The 20,052-nt window shown below is 36.3% G+C and overlaps 1 protein-coding gene across 3 annotated transcripts in view; it reads right to left on the bottom strand.

Moving 5' to 3' along the window:
* jbug (filamin-type immunoglobulin domains fbug) overlaps positions 1-13,626 on the bottom strand; it is a 173,074-nt gene extending 159,448 nt beyond the window's left edge. The window contains exon 1 of one of the 3 annotated variants that reach the window (XM_065234543.1): positions 13,487-13,626. The gene's annotated coding sequence lies outside the window, so the exon portion shown is untranslated. Of the gene's footprint in view, positions 1-12,646; positions 12,666-13,486 lie in introns of those variants that run through there. The other 2 variants (XM_065234539.1, XM_065234540.1) reach the window with 2 other exon arrangements.
* Positions 13,627-20,052: the final 6,426 nt, after the last annotated feature.

Below are 20,052 nucleotides of genomic sequence, written 5' to 3'. Positions count from 1 at the left end.
TTACCGTTTCTACTAACTGGTTAGGACTTCAATGCAATGCCTGTCCTATTCCATACACTTGTTAATATGCATTTTTCTTATTTTTTCTGTTTTGAAGTTCGAAGATTGAGGTGGCGAAGTTTGAAAATTTCTGTATTTACCATATTCTTCAATGATTTTATATTTTTTACACCAGTTACATCATGGTTTTTGTTGATAATAGGAAGAAAAAAAAAGAAATATAAGACCGCGTAAAAAAAGGTTGGGTGTTAATTCAAATGATCACAGTGAATCCAGATCTAAAAATAACACAACAATCCTCGCGTGACAGCTATGGAGATGCAAAGGTAGGGGAGATTGGTACAAACCGCGCCTTCATGGAATAATGCACTGTGTCGTTTTAAATTTGATTGTTTCTTGGCATTTGAATAGTCAATTCAAGGATTTATCATGCATCATATAGTTCAGATGCCAAACTATAAGTGCTCCTTGAGTAAACTTCAAAATATTAATGAAAATGCCATTTTTTGTCCTTGATTTGTTTTCCGTCGCTCTTGTTTTCCGTGCTGAGCATCAATGCTACCGACGCCAGGGAGGCAGCTCCCACTCCTGAAACCTACCTATCGACCCATCAAACTCATGAACCGGGGACCAATGGCTTTACTTCCCATCCGAAGGAAGCCGCACAGTTCGAAAAAGTAGTGTTAATTTCGGTTCAATATGATGCACGTCACATATCATATACGTTTACATTATATATCATGTAAAGCTCTGACACATTTCATGCAAAGTAGCAAATATTGCATACAAAAGCCCATATTTGTAAACAACATTGTTTGCAAGTTGATCGATTGCGTGAAGTGAAATACAAGTCTACGTAAATGAATGTTTACATCACAATTAAAATTCAGAATTTTTATCTGTGCGTGATCAGAGATGTTATGCCTCAGAACATCCCGGTGGCGCCGTCTGGGATTGAACCCAGGCCTGCTGGAGTGAGAGGTAATCACGCTTACCACTATACCACTGAATGAAAATGCCATGAAAACGTAAATTAATGTCAACTGGTGCGTATGACTCCATGGTGCGGTTTTGTAGAGTTATCTTCTATTCGGAAATTTTAACGCTTGTAAATATTCCTTGCACTATTTTAATAATGAAGAGGGTATTAGAAATTGTGTACTAATTGACAATTCTCAGAATGTAAAAGGTTTGTAGACATTTAATTATGTAACATAAATAGAGCACAGGGAAATTTGAGACGGAGAGATTTCACTATTGAATATTGTCCTGTGTATGATTTGACTGACTTTTATTTTCTACTTTCATGGGCCGAACGATGCCGTAATGGCTTTGATCATGGATTTTTTTTATCTTTAAGTGATGTTTATTTTTTGAATATGTGTGGTTTACATGAATGATTTTTTTAAGTGACACAGATGTGTCTTTTCAACTATAGTTCATTTGATATTTTTAATTATTATTTAAATTTCCTAGTCCTATTAGGCTTGTTTCAGAGAATGATTAAGTTACACAGTTTACAGAAAATTATAAAACATCAGAAAAGTTTGGAGACTTACTAATAAATTTGTTGAGCTTCAGGGTAGTTCGTAGATCTTGAGAACAGAACTACAAATTTTCAGAAAATTTTACCAAAATTAAAATAAATTTTCAGAAATTCTGAAAAATTCACAAGAGATTGTAGATCTTCAGAAAAATGTTCAAAGAAATTTTCAAAACTTCAAGCAAGCTCAAATATTTTCAGATCAATTTGTAAAACTATAAGGGAAATTTTGCAAATCTTGAGGGAAATTCACAGAACTTTACACAAGTCCAAGAATTTACAGTGAAATTTAAAGAATTTCACAGAAGATAATAAATAAAATACCTACTGACAATTATCAAACATCAGAAAAATCAAAAATCATCAAAACAAAGCTACAGAACTTTGATTAAAATAAATAAACAGGACTTCTGAAAAATCACAACAATGGTCATAGATCTTTAGATACATTTGAAAACCTTCAAGAAAGTGTGCAGATTTTCTGATACATTTTTAGAATCTTAGAAATTTTACTTTATCTTCGGTGAAATTTGCAAAACTTCAGAAAAGTGCAGCGATTTTTAAAAAAAATATTAATACCATTTAAGGGAATTTTGTAGATCTTGAGAAAAAAAACATTTATCTCAACTTCAAGGAAGTTCAAACTTGTTCAGACAACTTTTGAGAACTTGAGATAATTTAGAAGATTCAGGGAAATTTCAGATCTTCAGAGAAGCCCAAGAGCCTACAAAGGAATTTACAAAACTTCAAAGAAGTTTGCGAATCTACTGAGTAATTTATTAAGCCTCAAGGTAATTCGTACATCTTGAGATTAGAACTACGGAGCTTCAGACAACTCTACAGAACTTAAAAGACATTTGCAAAACTTCAGAGGAAGAATTTTGCAGATCTTTAGAGACATTCAGAGGTTCAGAAAGCTTCACAGTTTCAGAAAAATGTGAGATCTTTAGAAAAATTCGTAAATTTTTAGAAAATTACTTCAATTTCAAAAACCAATCTCAGCAAAGTACGAAAGTTCAAGATTTTGCAGAACTCCATGTAAGTTGGAAATAGATTGATCTCAAGAACTTCAGATGTACATCTTTAGACAAAATTGCAAAAACTCAACAAAACTCACAGAGCTTCGGGTAAGTTCACCGATCTTTAGAAGTATTTACACAACTTCAGAAAAATTCGTAAATCTTCAGAGAAATTTTTTAAACTTCAGGGAAGTTCAAATATTTTCAGGGAATTTGTAGAGCTTTGAGGAATTTCAAAGAATTTCAGATAAATCCAAGAATCTACGAAGAAATTTACAGAACTTTAGAAAAATTCGGAGATCTACTAAGAAATTTTTTGGACTTCAGGGCAGAAATACAGTTCTTCACAAATCTTTATAGAATGTTAAAGAAATTTTAGAAATTCATTAAAAAATAAAAAATTAAAAATCAAGTACGCCTGCCGACGGTAGAGCAATTTTCCGGTAATTAATGATGGAAGTATTTACTTTTGATTCCTGATACAGTTTTGTTTTGAAGTCTTATTTGACAGTTCTTTCGACATGTGCAAACAGTGTGAACACCAACAAGCAGGGGGGTTCGACAAAGTGTGTCGAAAGTAAAATCGAGCTCATTTTTCATTATGGCGGCGGTCAAAATCAGACCAAGAAATCAGATAGTCTCAACAGACCTTAAGTTGTACTAATCGAATCGAGTGTATTCGTTCTTAGACAAATAAAAAACGCCTATTTGATATAAGTATAAACATTAACGAATTGAAGAGCCAACGCAGGTCTTACAGAATTTGAATTATGCTCCACTGTTAAACACGTGGTTTACTACAATCACTATTGTTGTTATAGGGGGAGTAGTGGCAATATTTTGTTGTTGTTTTAAAGGAAAATTTTCCTGTTTTTTTAGAAAAATTTAATTTCAGCTAGAAAAAATAAGAAGATTTGAAAATCAATAAAAAAACTTAAGAGAAAAGGTCAAAGAAATCATTCAATTAGCTACAGAGAAAATGACATGGCATTACAAAAACATGACAAGAACAAACAAGACAAACCATATTTTATTGAAAAGAGCAAGAGTGAACAAGATACAAAGAATGATTAAATAACCGAAGAAAGTAAGAACAGGTTACTCTAAACAAGCGAAATACTAAGATTATTATCGAAAATGAAAAGTCGAGGATAAAGTCGAATAAAACAAAGAAAGTTAAACGTAAACGTTTATATTGAAGGAAAACTAATCCTCTCATACCCTAAATGACGAACCAACCTCTGGCTGAAAGTCACTCTAATAAAGAAAAAAAAATAATCTCACTGAGAACTAAATCTAGACCGTTTTCGGAGGATTAGAGATGCATAACAACTTTGAATGGACATCCCCGTAATTGTCCGAATAACACATCTAGTTCAACAAAATTATCAAGTGGATGTCACAAATTTTTTTTTAAATCGAATACTATCAAAAGTGCTGTAAAATCCTTTACAATAATTCTCGAGACATCATCGATAAAGGACAACGGCATAAAATGACAACCCATCAAACAATTTGAGCTGATTAAAGGCTGAATAAGCTATATGTGACTATATTTGAAACATATTTAAAACAAATTAATGTAAACTAACCCACTACATTTTACCCAACTTCAAAGCGCTTGTTTATAATTTTCATTTTCAAAATTAATCACAAGCTGAGTAAGCGAGATGGGATGAAGCGCCTATAGATTCACTAATCACGCATGTGATTTAGCAGAATTTTAAACGAAAAGAAAAAAACAACTCGACTGTAGGTTTTAGTACGTGTAGTGAAAACGTCGTGTTTTACGTTCCAAATAGAAAGAAAAGAAATACAGTGTCCCGCCGGGGGCAGAACGGTACATTAGTAACAACCATCTTCCTGGCAAACATTGAAGGCATAATAAGAGGTCAATCAGGCAAAAATTTGCTTCCCCAGCTAAAAAATTGTTTATTCAACCTATAATGAAAACAAATTGGTTGTTTAGTTCCCTCCCCAAAATACCGTGAGGATGGGCTGGTACTGTTATTTATCAATAAATAGATTGAATTAGCGAACTTATACATTGAAAATGGAAAAATATATTATAAATTAACAATATGGTTTCATTCTTATAAAATCGAAAAGATACGTTTTTTCCCAACACTAGCGGCACCAGTGACATGAAAGGTGACTAGTACACTGTAAATTGAGCGCATAGCAGTTGACAGCTCAATTTCAACAAGGCCATCAAAAACAACTCACAGTTGAGTAACATTTTATCAAATATTATTAATTAACAATATGGTTAAGCATTGTGAAAAATTACCTGTATTAAATAATGTTACAATTTTATTCAAACTGGAGGTGATGGCAAAACAGAATTAATTTGTTATAAAAAAAAAAACAAAATTTGCCCAATACAAATAATATTTAATCTTAGATGTTTGTTTAAGTTGAGAGCCGGAAAAATGCTCACTATAGGTATACCTTGATATAACGTAACTGTCACTTTTCACTTCCATCATTGATTTCTCGCAAACGATCATTCAATCACGTAAACTGATAACACCATCGGAAACATTATCTTATTCCCCATCCACTGGTGTTGTCGATTTGTGTGATTGAGTTGTTGTTTGCGAGAAATCAACGATGGAAGTGAAATGTGACAGTTACGTTATGTCGAGGTATACCTGTATAGAGCGTTAAAAGCCTACACGCTATTTGAAAACAACACAAAATTGGATAGAGTCTACCCAGTTCGGCCAAACTGAACCTACTCAAAAATGGGTTAACATGCATTTACCCATATCTGGACGGATATACTTTGGATATATAAGAAAAGCCGAGTTTCACTGCAGAAAAAGAAGTTGATCCTCTTCGTCACCGAAGGATAAAGTGTTTTTCAAATCCAAAAGTGACTGAAAAATATCTCTAACATTAATTCTCCATCAAATCTGAAAATTTATACAGGGTGTTCAGTTCCTTAGTGTAAATAATTCAAGGGCGATTTAATGTAACGATTTGAAGTAAAAAATTGTTCTACGCATATTATCAAATCTCAAAGATTACTGAGTTATTTAACTTTTTCTGTTTTGGTCTATACTTGCCATAAATTGACTCTAACTAAAAACTATGCCATTTCGCACAGCTGCCTCCACTGGACAGCTTGGTAAATTTCCTAGTTTATAGTGTCATTTTTACTTTAAGGACGCTGCATTTAGAAACATTTTAGGAACAAATTAGTCTTAAACTTGTGTTTTCCTACGGGTTTTCCCTTATTATTTAAAAAAATACGTGATAAAGTGTACTGTTTTGTCTAACCAAAAGATGCCTCTAAATGCGTTCTACAACTCTCTGTTTGACACCAATTTTCTATCTTGTTTAGTTTTGTCGCAACTTCGTACTAAACACATCATGTTGGGTCGTTAATTAACGGTTGCGTAAAACACGAATTCAACCCCACCGTGCGTTGCTGTAGACGTCTGTTTACAGCGCGCATAGCACACTTGATCGCCACGGGGAGTGACGGTCTGATAAGTGCGAGACCAAGAAGAAAAATCAAAACAGAAACTTACAGCTTGGCAAGCTGAGCTTGCAGAAAAAACAGAAACTTACAGCTTGCAGAAGAGCTGGCGGATATTCATCTCTGCTACAGTTTAGCCAACTGTGTGGCATCGACAGCCCAGCAAGAATATGGTCACAGGTTCTCCAAACGTCGGCTGCCAAACGCAAGTATGTAAAAATAATGTTAGATTTAAAGAGTTTTGAGTGTGTTGGTTTCTTTCCTTAAAATTCCGTTATAATTGCTTATCTTTTGACAGATACGCGTATTTCGTCTAGTACTTGCAGGCTTCATCGGTGTTAAGTACTCAACACCACTACACACCATGAGTACTTGGCACCGATAAGTCTGCAAGCAGTAGACGAAATACGCGTATCTGTCAAAAGATAAGCAACTATAACGGAATTTACAGGAAATGAACCAACACACTCAAAACTCTTCATATATGGATTCCATTAAGAGGTTCGACAAATTTAAAAGGTTAGATTTAAGTTTTGTATGTAAATATTTCGCAGACACAGGAACCTTCACGTCTACACACCGTCGGTTCCGAGATGGAACGTTATTTTCAACTGCACCTCAAGCCGACCAGCCCACCAGTCGCTGACACCGGCCATGGAGGAGATAATTTTAAGAACTGTGAGAAACGATCCCAAAACCCATACGCTACAAGTTCAGGAGCTTCTGGAAAGAGGTAAACCGCTCCGGCTTGAGTTCAGCAGGATTATGACAGCGAAAAAGGAAGAGGATGCATTGTTCTTGAAATGCATTCTTTGGACGGACGAGTGCAGCTTTACCCGTACAGGATACTTCAATACCCACAATGACCACACGTGGGCAATTGAAAACCAAGAGTGGTCAAAGAAACAAGCACACAGTACCGGTTTTCCGGTAATGTATGTGCCGGTATAATTGACTGACAGCTCATCTGACATTATTGAAGGTTCGCTAAACAGCGCAAAGTATTTGGAATTTCTAGAAAACGAGCTTCCAATCCTGCTGGAGGATGTCTCACTGCTGTGAGACGGCGCTAGGTGTTTCAACAGAACGGAGCGCCACCTCATTCCACAAATGCGGTAAGAAATTTTCTGAACGCCAACTATCGGGGACCGTGGATCTGGTGGAATGGGTTGATTGCTTGGCCCCCTAGGAGTCCGGATTTGACTCCCATGAACTTCTTTTTATGGGGGTGCATGAAGGAAGAGGTGACAATCAACACGCGCGAACAGCTAGTTGACCGAACTTTTCTTGCTGCTCGAAAGATACAAGAGAAGATGAATAATATTAACCTTGTGAAGAGTGTTCAATGAACTGATCTACATTGGTATCGATAAAAAAAACAGAACATTTTCAATTTTCTTCATGCGTTTAATTGAGCCGTCCGCAGCATTGTTGTTCTTGTCACAGTTTTCATACCGTCACTCCGCGTGGCGATCAAGTGTGCTATGCGCGCTGCAAACAGACGTCAACAGCAACGCACGGTGGGGTTGAATTCGTGTTTTACACAACCGTTAATTAACGACCCAACATGACTAAACAAGATAGAAAATTGATGTCAAACAAAGAGTTGTAGAACGCATTGAGAGGCATCTTTTGGTAAGACAAAACAATACACTTTACTACGTATTTTTGACATAGAACAACGTCTACGTCAACTATACTGGGGTGCAAATCAAAAAAAATATGCATGGTGAAATAGTGTTAGGTTTTGAACGATTGTAACTTTTTCATTTATAGATGATATTAAAATCCAATTACGCCAATCTATAGGATGTTACTTTACAAATCTGGTGAAGTAAATGCTTATCCAAGTTTTCTCAAAACAAACTTTTGAAAAATGTACAAATGATAATTTTATCACTGTTTTCATGAAATAAACTTTTTCCCCAAACCCAGTCATCTTAATCGAGTACCATTTGATTGCACATCGTTGACAACCCGCGAAGGGGTCGAAGGAGACTTGAGTTCAACTAGATCGAATCGTGGAAATTATTTATACAAAACATCCCCCCACCCCCCTCTCATATCCCCAATAATGACAACTGAAAAATACATGAACTTTGACGATCACTTTTTTCCCATAAATTACAATAAACAAACTACAATAAATGAAATAAACTACACTTAACTGAAATTAATTCCATTAATGTTTACCCGCTTCTGCCCAGAGAGCCAAAACATTCAAATTTGAGCAAAAATAATCGCTCACAATGATGATATTCTGTTTGTGATTTCTCAACAACTGACTATAAGACATATCTGGGACCTCTATATATGCAATTAGATTAACATCCGAAGTCCATCCTTGTTTACATATTCTGCACAAAAGATACTTTCTGCCCCGCTCATTCATACAAAATGGCGGAAAATCCTGTCAGGGGCGGAGCTCAGAATTTTGGGCAGAATATGTAAAAAAGGGAAGGACTTCGCATGTTAATCTACACAGATAAAAATTCTTAATTTTAATTGTGATGTAAACATTCATTCACGTAAACTTAAATTTAATTTCACACAACCGAGCAACTTGTAAACAATATTGTTTACAAAGATGGGCTTTTGTATACAATATTTGCTACATTGCATGAATTGTGATAGAACTTTACATGATATATAATGTAAACTTATATGAAATATGACGCTCCATTTGTGTGCATCATATTGAACAGAAATTTACACTACTTTTCGAACTGTGTAATTACATATAAGAGGTAGGGGAAAAGTTGGCTTCGGCAATACCTTAACCTATTATCGTCCTTGAGAGCTCAATTTTGGCATGTGGATACATTGTGTTTCAGAGCAACTATTGGCCAAATTTGAGTGCTCTAGGGCTTTGTTTACCCCTCTGACGATAATAGGTTAAGGTATTGCCGAAGCCAACTTTTCCCCTACCAGATATGTTTTACAGTCAGTTGGATGCGAAGGATCGTCAGGCTATATAAACTTTAGGAGGTCTGCAGAGAGATTTCGGTGTTATCAAGCCTTCAGTTTGTTTACAATTTCCTATGCACGCATCAACATGATTCTCTGTTTACTTTCCTAGTCACAACTTTCTTAAACAGAGCATAGAGGAAGTAAATGAATTCTCATGTGATTTGAGGCATCGCATAATGAAATTTGATCTCGATTTTGATCCAAGTCTAAAACTGGCTACTTCACTAGGGGTTTCCGAAAATTGGCCAACTTGATCCTCGCTATTCCTAATAACTGCCATTGAACTGGTTGTTGAATTTTAATGTGATTAAATGGTTTTTGACCATATTCAGAAACTGGCCACTTCTCCAGGTGATCGAAACTTGGCCAGGTGTGGCCAATAATGGGGCAATGGGCCCAACAGAAGACTACCATTGAACGAGTTTTCAAATTCTAATTTGATGTGAGGTTTCACATGATATGTTTTATTCGTTTGAGGTCGCAATCAGCCTCACGACTCATGCAAACCGCAGCATGTTCCGGTCATATTTTTGGAACCGGTTGACCGATTCCAAAAAATATGTACATACTCTATGTGACCATAATACCTTTCATTTAGCGACTGTTGATTGGTTTATGACACTCGGCCCTGCGGGCTCTAAAGCATACAAATGGTACTTTAGGCCAAACCATCATGCATTTTTAGGTCCAACCATGATTCAAATTCATTGCTGAATAAAATCGTTCAATAAAATCCTATTATGAGAACATTATTCATGTTTAAGTATTTTTAAAATTTGAAAGGTAGAGTTTTTCATCATACACACATTTTTGATATCCATCTGCTATATGCATAAGAAAACGGCATACATTTAGACGCAGTGTAAAAATGACACAAATAGGTCCAACCAAAATCCATTACCCTACACTGGGGCAAGTTGAAACGCGTGGGGAAGTTGAAATGGTAGATATTAGCGGAAGTGAATAATCACTGAGTTTATTTCTAATAAAGTAGTTTGAGATAGTACACAATGCCTCTCAAAAATAATTACAGTGGATATTCACTTTCGCTAAGAGATTCATGTACCGTTTCAACTTACCCCGGTGTACTTTAACTATGCTGCTTACTATCAAAACATTGAACAGGTTCAGAATCTGTATACGAGCTTTTTCTCTGACTTTGAAATACAATAACCGAATCCTCTAATTTTCAATTAATGTTGTACTAAGCACCTACTTATTGGAAACCACACGTTTGATTTGAGAAAAGTAACAGTATTATATATTTAGAATGATACGAACACGCTGTAAAGTACATAATGATGATGCATGATGATTTTATGTTAGTGTTGTCCTCCAAATTGGAGAACAAAGAGGTTCTTAAGCCCAGTATGATCTTGATACCCCTTCCTCCCCTACTTCGCTGACATATAAAACAACATTTTGTTCAATATTGAAACTACCGTCTTCTGATAGGGAAAACAACTGCCTGTTGCGTAATCATAAAATGCAACCTTCACTCTCTTCTCTGCTTCAGAGATCTAATTTAAAACTAGTGATGGAGCTGCTGAAAAAATTAACGTATTTTTTGGCAATAGTTTTATCCCACAACATGCATGGCGCCTTTGAGGACTATACTACGGTGCTACTCCAAAATATATAACGGCTTGTTTAGAACCCCACATTTGAATTTTCATAATTTATTACATTCCAGAAAAACAAATACTTGAACCAACATTGAACCAAAACCGAAACATTGAAATACTTGAAAAATTTAAGATAAAGTATAATAGTCAAAAATGCATGAAATACATCAATTTTGCGTAGTTCTACGTCAAACTGTGGTCGTGTCTAGTACACAAACACAACCGGGAAAACCCGTAGGAACACACTAGTTTTAGACTCGTTTTTCCCTAAAATGTGTTTAAATGCAGCTTCCTTAAAGTAGAAATGACATTATTCAGTAGGAAATTTACCAAGCTGTCTAATAGAGGCCAGGTTTTTGTGCTAAATGGCATAGTTTTTTTTAGTAAGAGTCAATTTATGGCAAGAATAGACCAAAACAAAAAAAGTACAATAACTCAGTAATCTTTGAGATTTGAGCATATGCGTAGAACAATTTTTCACTTCAAATATGATCTTCTATCGCCTCTTAAATAATTTGCACTAAGAAACCGAACACTCTGTATACCTCCTAATCTGTCTGATATCATCGTACTTCTAAAGCACAACGTTTTGGCTGTATCCCGTAAGAACGTATTTTCCACTTTTGGGGCCACAATTAAATTATGAACAGAAGTAAATAAATGAGCTAGTTATGATTTCATATAATGAGAATCCTGCCCAAAACATGTTAAAAATAGCCAAGGGCGTTAAGGAATTAAAAAAAAATTAAATAGGATTGATTTTCCGCCAGAAAAGCTTAAAACTCCAACTCACTCATCTGGTGATATGTCAAAAACTATTTTTCCTAATCATTTTCCCTTGGAAACACATCAAGTAGAAGAGCAGTCCAAAGTGTGGTGAAAATTTGAGCCCAAAATATTAAAAATTAAAAAAAAAATCCCGCCCATGGTGAAAATAGACCATTTTTTGACGATTTGGATACCTGCCGGTAATCGCAGCCTATTTACTGTAGTTACTACAACAAAAACAAAATGTAGGTGCATCTTAAAGAATCTAGATTAAAAAACCTTAAAATTGACGTTCTAAGATCACGAATAACTTATTTGGTTGTGGAGTATTCTCTTCTGAAAGTTGAAATTTTTAAAAATCTCGAAAATCCAGGGTTGTAGCCCAGAAGGATCTAAGCACTTTAGAGCAAAACCAAAAAAAGGCGTTTGTTCAGAATGCCAAAATATACGTTTTGGCCAAGTTTGGCTCATATCAGGGACTTCGACCACAACTTTTTTAAATTCTTTACCCACTTGAGCTGCTATGACCCATATGGTAAGAAGGAAGACTAAAACAATGGTTTTACAATAAGCATAACACCTACTGATTTATAGCTTTAACATTGAACTATGACAAATAAAACGCATTTTTAAACCCCAACAAGATTTTCGTGTCTAAATTTCTTCGTGGTCAACCTTTATACATCGCAGAAAATTACATGATTTTTGCAAACGGTCTAGTGATCAACTTCGCCCCGTTCTACGGTACTGCCAAAAAGTCGCATAGTTGTGAAACTTGAATACTATTTTAGTAACAGCCAACCACCCTAGCATGGCATTACTGTAATATTTTTGTGAACCGGTACCCACAATCACACTTAAACGAAAAGCACGACAAATTTTTCAAGGACCATTGCCCATCCATTCCGCAGCTGTAGTGCCTGCAGTGAGTAAAAGATCAAAGCAGGGCTAAACGAAACACATAAAAAAAAACCGAGTTGACGCTACGACACTCACCGGTCGCATATGTTTAAGCAATTGCATAATCATCGTCAGTGACGTTACATAAGTTCAATATTCCTGGCTTTTTTTGTCAAGCAATAACATCACCTTTCCTCTCGAACCCGTTCGAATATGACTTGAGTAAACTTATGAAGTGACACAAAAAGCAATCCGAGAAAACACAAATTAATGTTCATTGATCTGTCTGACTGCTTTTTTGTTGCTGCTGCTGCCCGCCCCGGTTCGTACTCACGCCCAACGTCGATGGCCGATGAATGCAGTTGCAGCTCCTCAACCCGCACGTTAGTTGCTTTTTTTTTACACTTCGATCTGATTGCTTCCCCTTAATTCGCTTCGAATCGCCTAGTCACGAGCTAAACACATTTTTCTCAATGGCACTTCCATATAGAATGAAATCAAACGATCTACAACATTATCACTGCCTCGGCTGTTCCGACTTTGAGCATGGGTGGTATTTCAAGAACAAACTGCGCGATATTTTGTTATTTATTGACTCGCCTTCTCGGAAGAATGTAGCGAGTTCGTAGCTTGACATCACACCCAAATCATTTCAAATCACTTCAAATGTCGTCGTCGATGTTGTCATTCTCGGACGCACCCGCGATTGCACTGTTTTGCATAAATATATACCTACGTTTGTTAATCCTCAATTCGCATAACACCATTGATTACCACGATCACCTCGGAGTTCCACCCGCGCACTTCCTTCTCCCACTGATCCGTCGTTGTTGTCACACACAAAAAAACACACCTGGCTCACACAGCCATCGCACAAATGGTTGGAAAGATTGAAATTTCCCTCATTTCGCACAGTGGCAGCCCGCACAGTGGCATTGTAAATAAAATCGTCGAAAAAAGTGCCTCCTCGGGGAAAAACTCGTTCCAGATGCAACGGCACTGGACACTTTTCCAACCGAAGAAACAAAACTGCAAATCACAGCCAGAGAAGAAAACAAAAAACGCCACTTCACTCCTTCAACTTGCTTAGTCGAAACTTTTCTGAGTCATCTTTCCATATAGATCCACCCTTCCCGGGAACCTCCGCCGCAGGAGCGAAAGAGACGCAACTCACCTGCAAAAACTAAAGGTAAAAAACAACAAAACCAGAGAACACAGAACGAACACGAGCGCAGAACTTTATGACTCCGTAATCAACTTCGCGCAACTACACTGACTCGCTGTCAAACGCGAACTAAACGGCCGACGATGAATTTCAACAAAGAAATAATAAACGATTGCGGCGACTGTCCGCTACAGGTTGCAGGTATGTATTGGAACTGACACCATCCAACAACCTACGGCAGCATGGTGAATATTTAGGGGAGATGGGGGCAATCAAAAAAGTGAATCGATTACTAGCTGTTGTATTTTATAAGGACTGCCCTAGTAAAAACAACCATAAAAGAGAGCTTAATGACGTGTTCGGGGTATCATCCAAACCATTTGTGGAATAGTTTACCCATACGGGATACAGTTAGTTTATAATATTTGTTTATTAGGGTGTTTCAATTTTAAACTAGAACAGAAACGCACCTCTCGCAAATACTCGGTTGCAAATACTCGGTTGCAAATACTCGGTTGCAAATACTCATTTCAGCTAAAATAATGTTTTTCGGAATAATAAAGCCAAAAGATGGTAATATGACATGTTTTACTTGTAACTTACAAGAAGAGGTTACAAAGTATGCGTTTGAAACATAAAACCTGTAAATTTTGCTTTCCATGAGTCACAATCAGCGATTTGCTGATCGCTGAGTGAGTGAGTGAGTGAGTGAGTGAGTGAGTGTGTGAAAAATCGCTGATTGTGACTCTCATGAAGTGAAATAAACAGTTTTAATATGTCACACACATTCTTTGCAACCTCTTCTTTTATCTTACCAATTCAAAATATGATCATAGCATCTAATTATTTCATAATTTAAAAAAAAAAAACATTGTTTTAGCTGAAATGAGTATTTGCAACCTTGTCGCAATGCTGAGTTGAAGTTTCATAATTCGAGCACTATTTTGCACCAGATTTGCAACTGCTCTACTATTCTGTTTTATTTCTGAGCGAGTTTGGAACACGAATGAAACTATGTTTCAAATTTCTTTGGATGTGTTTAAAGATGTTTCGAGAACTTCATAGAGAACAGAAAAGTTTATGGAACTTGATGATTACAAACAACTATCAACCGATCCTCTTTAGAACTTTCTCTAGCTAACAAAATTTCGCACTAAAGCTGCATATTGATATCAGTATAGCATTTCCTCCCAACTCTGCTTAATTCATGTTTTAATTGGTAAAGCTAAAAACACCAACATCAGTTATGGAAAAGTTCGCGAAAACTCAGTATGACTCGCGAACTTTCCACTTGGTGAACTTTGTAAACTTCGTGATCTATCTAACTTTTCCAACACTGGCCGACTGTGTTCGAAATACTACGCTGGAATATGCGCATACTAATAACATTTCCAAAGTCATCCATTGTAAGCGGTGCTGCAAAATATCAATATCAATACCAACAAAAAACTGATTTTCACTAGCCCCCTGATGCCAGTATCAGCTCACACAGTTTCAATTTCAATGTCGCTCGCATCGATGTCAGTGTGCAAATGACATTGACATCATAATGGGACCTGCTGATTTTCAAAGTTCTGGAGTAAATTTTACTCATATTCGCTAGCTAATCGAGTACTGATCATTAGAAAACTTATCTGCACTATTAAAACAATGAAATGGTTCTTCATATTAGTTTATTTATAGATATAAAAGAAAGATTTTCAACTTTTTCCTAGCGATATTCATATGAATTCTCATGTCAAAGTCGTTCCGCCTGATATCATGCTAGCTACGAATCTAGGTGTCGAAAGTGAAATTCAGTGGCGGAGCAATATATAAAGTCAATTGACATTGTTGACAGCACGCAGTACTGATTGTTGTAAGTCATGTAATCGTATGTTTGGAAATATGTAGAAGATGCTGAGAAGCAAAGCACATATGATTGGAAGGACACGTGTGTATAAGAAATATTGCGATAAAATTTAATTTTTTTCGAAAATTTTCTCATACTCAGTATCTTCTAAATATTTCCAAAACATACTGATTATATTTAAGCTTTGTCTATGTTTTTCCTTTTTTGAATTTCAAAGATTCACGCAGTCCACACTTCAATTATCCAAGCGCATTAGAGCAACAGTAATGACCCGTATTTGTCATTTCTTATTTTCCAATAATCTACGAAACTCAAGCACTTTTTCAGTAGTCTTTTTGCACCAAAGTATACTTTAAATATCCATGATCAAGATGAATAAGAAAGGTTTAGAATTACGGAGTTGGTTGGAAATGCTAACATGAAGCTTTAGTGTGATAATTTATTAGCTAGAGAATGATCTTTAGAAGAGGGTAGGTCGATAGTTCCGTTAGAGTACGGCAGTATGAACATTGAATAGAAGTTGAAAATGAGCGAAGGGCCATTAATGCGACAGTTTTAAAAGTTAGACGCACATCTTTAGCCTAACCCGTACAATGTACGCGGAGACTTGAAGTATGTCTTCAAGTCTACAGGCAAAAAATGTGCGTCCTTCTTTTGCTCATAAACTGACTGCGCCTGTGGAATAGTTCTAGCAACGTTTTCACGTGAAATTATTGAAAGATAAAAGTCTGATGCGTAGAGAGGCTCAGAAAATCGGGTCATTACTGTAGTAATTTATGTTTTATTTTTCTTGATTTGTTTTCCGACGATCTTGTTTTCCGTACTGAGTACCAATGCTGTCGACTCCTGGGAGGTAGCTCCCACACCTGGACCTACCTATCAACCCATCAACTCATTAGCCAGGGACCAACGGCTTTATTTCCCTGCGTGATCAGAGATTTTATGCCTCATAAAATCCCGATGGCGCCGATGGGGATTGAACCCAGGCCTTTTGGGTGAGAATAATAACTATTTTTCTAATAAATATAGGGGAAATGACGGCTTCGTCATGACAGACTATTTTCGGCAACCCAAATTGAAACACTATTTTCACTGGATTTTCTTACGAAAACACTTCGCTGAATGCATGCAAACGATTCTTTATGCTTTCAGCTTCAATTTGACTATATTTTTACCACTGAGTAAAAGCAATCTAGCAGGGTTTTCTTGAAATGAAACACACGCACTACAAATTGTAGCTGATTTCGAGTTGCCGATAATAGAACAGCAGATTTACATGCAGTTCAAATGGAACGGTTGCCGAAGAAAAACTGGTTGCCGACAATACTCGCTCTCACTAGAGAAGATTGGAGCTTTGTAAAAGCGTTTCAAAACAGTTTTTGACAATTCTTTCGACTGAAATTGTTAGAGCAGCTGGCAGCAAAAGATTGTAAACAAACCAATACTGCATATGTGTGCGTTCCATAGAGAAAAAGGCTATAGAAAGAAGGTCGCTGCTTAGGTTGCCGAGAATACGTATATTCCCCTACCAGTCGAGCAATCGATCCGAAATATGAAGGATATACCTCACAACTGACTTCAATCAAATCGTTAATTTTGGTAGCGTTCAGAAATACCAGCTGTTTCAAGAAATGTCTTTTCTTGCGCGGTTTTCTGCCCAGTGATTTTCAGTAAACAATGTTCTAAAAGAAAAGAACATTCACATCATACGGCATCTCTTAATCGCCTTCATATCAACTACCAGCTGAGATATAAAGGGACGCACTATACCCGCCATGGGCATTTTGTCTCCCCATTTCCCCTATTCTCGAGGGCCTCTGTTTGTGTGCCTTGCCTGCGTGCCTCCCAATCCGTACGATCGATACGAGGGGGTTATGGCGAGGTTGGGAGGTCGTCTACGAATGTGCTTCAAAACAGAATGAGTGCTGGGGCTCTTTTGGGTGGCGAACTGTGTGACATCCCGTTCATAGATGTGAGTGTGTTTGGCTGACCGGTCGGTAGTCTGTCGCTGAAGTAACGTAGGGTGGTTCGTTTAAAAATGTAACTCAACCGAACAGTCAATTTTAGATCGTTGTTTATTTTCAGGTTTTGGAAGACAACTTTTTATAGTTAGGGTAAGGTGTGGTAATATGACCAACAGCGCTTATTTACAGCCTCTCCGCGCATCAAACTTTTATCTTCCAAAAATTGCAAATATCTCGTAATCGTATCTCAGCCAAAATGAAAGAAATTCAACAAAAATTTTTATCTTCTTCTTTCAATGTACTTCTTGGAACTTAAACTAGCTGGGACGAAAGCGTAAGAAGTGAACATTTTTTTGGATACAATTTTAATGTATTCCGGCACGACCGAAACCTACATCTTTGTAAGAAAAAGTCTGGGGGTGGTGTTCTCATTGCCATCAATGCAGACTTTACTTCCGAAGAAATACAAATAAATAAGAACACAAAATTTGAGCATGTATGGACCAAAGCACTTATTGCTGGTGGAAAACACATTTTTACTTCTGTGTATTTCCAACCTGAAAATGTGAACAAACACTTTTTTGAATTATTTTTCCAAATTGTCGAAACTGTCATGTCAAATATGGAACCAGAAGTAAAACTGCATATTTATGGCAACTTCAACCAACGCAACGCAGACTTTATCACAGACATTGAAAACGAATCATTTTTACTTCCAATCGTAGGTGAAGGCGAAACATTACAATTTATTTTTGACAAAATCTCATATTTAGGTCTACATCAAATTCACCACGTGAAAAATCAGCTAAATGCATATTTAGACCTTTTATTTACAAACTGTGCTGAAGACTTCTGTGTGTATGCATCATTATCACCGTTATGGAATCCAAACGTAGACTATGTACAATAAATTGGCAAAATATAATAAGTATTGAAGGAAATGTCGACACTGAAGTTGGTAGATTTCATTAAATTATTCGTAACATAATTTCAGAAACCGTACCAATAAAAACAAGAAGGCGAACACAAAACAACAAACTGCCAGTGTGGTTCAATCAACAACTAAAACATTTGAAGAACAAAAAGTAGAAAGCACACAAATTATACAAAAAGGAATGCACGAGCACAAATTTACAACACTATCATAACATATGCAACCAACTTAACACAGCCATTAACACTGCACATGAAGAATATAATCGTAAAGTCGAAAATGAAGTCAAATCATATCCTAAGATTTTTTTCAATTATGTAAAAACGAAATTGAAAAGTAATAATTTTCCGTCACGAATGCATTTTGATGGAAATGTAGGTGAAAATCCTTCTGAAATCTGCAATCTCTTTGCATATTTCTTTCAGGAAGTATACACCACATTTTCTGAAAAAGACCGCGACCGCGACTTCTTTGCATTTATTCCCGAAGTCTATAACAACAAATCTGTTAATCAAATATGTCAACATGAAGTCCTCAATGCACTTAAAAATTTGGACGCATCTAAAGGACCAGGACCTGACGGAATTGCACCTGTATTCTTGAAGAATCTTTCAGAACAACTTACCCTTCCTTTAGAACGCCTTTTCAATATGTCTCTGAAAAATGGGAAATTCCCTGAAATTTGGAAATCTTCTCAATCGGTGCCTATTTTCAAATCAGGCAAGAAATCTGACATCCGTAATTTTCGTGGAATTGTCATTATCTCTTGCATCCCAAAACTTTTTGAAACAATCGTAAACGACAAAAAATTTCAGCAAGTAAAAATCAAATTACAAACAAAAAGCATGGCTTTTTTAAAGGTCGTTCAGCTCTAATCTTCTTCTAATTGCAACCTTCATTCTTAACGCAATGGACAATGGCAAGCACGTGGAAACTCTTTATACTGACTTCAGTAAAGCATTTGACCGAATCGACATACCATTATTACTCTTTAAATTGCAAAAAATAAGAATGGAATCTAGACGTCTGAATTGGCTCCAATCATACTTAACGCAACGCAAACAAATAGTTCGTTTTCAGAATAAACTTTCAGAACCTATTTCGGTCACCTCTGGGGTGCCCCAGGGCTCTCCTTTAGGCCCAATTCTTTTTATTTTGTACGTAAACGACATTTCCTACATACTTGAAAAAAAAAGTTCTTAATTATGCAGACGACATGAAGCTCTTCATGGAAATAAGTAATTCTAGCGACACAGAAGAATTCCAGAACAAAATCAACTTATTCAACACTTGGTGTAGTAAAAGTCTACTCCAACTCAATGTAAAAAAATGCAACGCAATTGTATTTAGTAGAAAAGAAGAAACACCTCTTTTTGAAATATTTTTAGGCAACCAAAAAGAAGAAAAATGTTAAATTGTAAGGGACCTAGGTGTGATCCTAGACTACAAACTCATTTTTGTAGAACATTATAATACAATCATAACGAAAGCAAATAGTATGTTGGGCTTTATTAAGAGGTTCATCTATAATTTTCAAGACCCATACACTATCAAATTATTATATATTACATACGTAAGACCTATTCTGGAATACTGTAACCTTGTATGGAATCCGTACATTGCCATACTCGAGAAACGCATAGAATCCGTTCAAAAACAATTCCTTTTATATGCCCTTCGGAAATTGAATTGGACTGCATTTCCTCTTCCATCATATGAAGCACGCTGTATGCTCATCAACTTACAAACACTCGAAGAACGCCGCGAATTTGCAATGCTTTTTTTCATCAATGACATGATTTCACATCGCATAGAATCATCAGAA

This window comes from Ochlerotatus camptorhynchus, unplaced genomic scaffold (genome assembly GCF_037179485.1).
Source record: "Ochlerotatus camptorhynchus isolate MF236.1 unplaced genomic scaffold, CSIRO-AGI_Acam_v1.1 ptg000434l, whole genome shotgun sequence".
NCBI classification, from domain to species: Eukaryota; Metazoa; Arthropoda; class Insecta; order Diptera; family Culicidae; genus Ochlerotatus; species Ochlerotatus camptorhynchus.
Note: the sequence above shows the minus strand (reverse complement) of the source record. Positions and strands in the feature narration are given on the sequence as shown.